Below are 2,158 nucleotides of genomic sequence, written 5' to 3'. Positions count from 1 at the left end.
CCCGCCGCAACGCCCGGCTATTTTTTGGTTGCAGCCGTCATTGTTGTTTGGCGGGTCCGGGCTGGGGATTCGAACCAGCCACCTTAGGTGTACGTGGCTGGCGCCTTAGCCAGTTGAGCTATAGGCGCCGAGCCGGAGTTGAAACTTCTAATCTACACTGGAGACCTGGGGACTGGGCTCCCACCTCAGTCTGCCAATCCTGAGCTTGTATAATGAGACCCTGTCTTACTGTGCTATCACTAGTTAGTGGCTGAAACTCCTTCATTTTAGAGGTAAGAACACTGAGGCCAGGAACATTTAAGAGAGATGAATGTGGATGAACTTTAACAAAGCTTTAGAACAGGAGTCCTCAAACTTTTTAAACAGGGGGCCAGTTCACTGTCCCTCAGACCTTTGGAGGGCGGGGCTGTGGGCTCTGGGACCAGTCGGCTGCTAAGCAGGTAAATGTCCTAGGCAGGCAGCATGTGGCCCGCAGGCCATAGTTTCAGGATGCCTGCTTTAGAAGCTCCTGTGAATGCAGTTAAATTTCCTGAATTACCTGAATATGAAGGTTGTTGTCTGAAATCCTGAGGCTGATGGAAAAGAGCTCTGCCTGCATGCCTTCTCTTGGAGGAAGTATTTAATGTGAATGAGGACCAGCTTGTTACCTAAAACCCTTTAGTTTAGAGGAAGGGATTATTGATAGTTTTTTTTTTTTTGAGACAGAGCCTCAAGCTGTCGCCCTGGGTAGGGTGCTGTGAAGTCACAGCTCACAGCAACCTACAACTCCTGGGCTCAAGCGAGTCTCCTGCCTCCACCTCCCAAGTAGCTGGGATTACAGGCGCCTGCCACAATGCCTGGCTATTTTTTGGTTGCAGCTGTCATTGTTGTTTGGAGGGCCCAGGCTGGATTTGAACCCGCCAACTCGGGTGTATGTGGCTGGCACCTTAGCCGATTGAGCCCAGGTGCCGAGCCCATGGTTTCTTTTTTCACCAGCTCAGTGCCAAGAAGTTCTTCCCTAATCTGAAAACCTGAAATAAAAATGCTCTAAAATCTCAAACTTTTGGAGTGCCAACATGATTCTCAAATGAAATGCTCATTAGAGCATTTTGAATTTTGGATTTTCAGATTAGGGAAACTCAACTGGTAAACATAATGCAAATATTCAAAATTAAAAAAATAAAAATCAGAAATCCAAACACTCTGATCCCAGGCTTTTCAGATAAGAGATACCCATGCTGTGTCTCCCTGCTGTGGTAATTGCTCTAATGAGCTTTGAAAATGATGAACCATGAACTATAAAAACAGTTGCCTACAGACTTACACCTTATAAATCCCTTTTCATCACATCCCCTTTTCCGAACAGCAAAGAAATAATGCCTGGCATAGAGTAGACACTCCACATTTATTTATTTTATTTTATTTTATTTTTGAGACAGAGCCTCAAACTGTCGCCCTGGGTAGAGTGCCATGGCATTACAGCTCACAGCAACCTCCAACTCCTGGGCTCAAGCGATTCTCCTGCCTCTGCCTCCCAAGTAGCTGGGACTACAGGCAACCACCACAACGCCCAGCTATTTTTTGGTTGCAGCCGTCATTGTTGTTTGGCAGGCCCAGGCTGGATTTAAACCTGCCAGTTCAGGTGTGTGTGGCTGGCGCCTTAGCCGCCTGCCTGAGCCATAGTCACTGAGCCAACACTCCATATTTATTGATCAAATGATTGAGTAAATAAATTATTGGTGCAGTGAATACATTTTATGATATAGGAATAATTATCCCATTTTGTGGATATGGGGACAAAGCATCAAGTCCGTAATATGATTTTTTCAATACCTTTTGTGGAATTAGAATTCAAGCTCAAGTATGAGTCCAGTGGTGTTCACACTTTAATGCTAACTGCTTAGAAGCTTTGAATTTGTAATAGGAGTTTGGGATTGCATGTGTTTTGGGCCCAGCAGAGGAACTTAGCAGGAAACTCACCGTAGAGCTGAAACTTCAGCCAGATCTGATTCTATGAGCCAGTCCCCAGGTTTTGCATATTTTGCTGCTTACAGCTAGCACCTGCAGATTACCCTCAGCCATTGGAAGTATCTGGAAGTTTTATATTTCACCCTGTTCTATAATCCTATATAACCAAAGGCAGGCTCATGTGGATGGAATACCAAAGGCCAGCTCCTTT

The sequence above is a fragment of the Otolemur garnettii genome, unplaced genomic scaffold (genome assembly GCF_000181295.1).
Source record: "Otolemur garnettii isolate 467f Iridium unplaced genomic scaffold, OtoGar3 scaffold00050, whole genome shotgun sequence".
Lineage (NCBI taxonomy): Eukaryota > Metazoa > Chordata > Mammalia > Primates > Galagidae > Otolemur > Otolemur garnettii.
The sequence above is the reverse complement of the archived record's forward strand: the minus strand, read 5'-3'. Positions refer to the sequence as shown.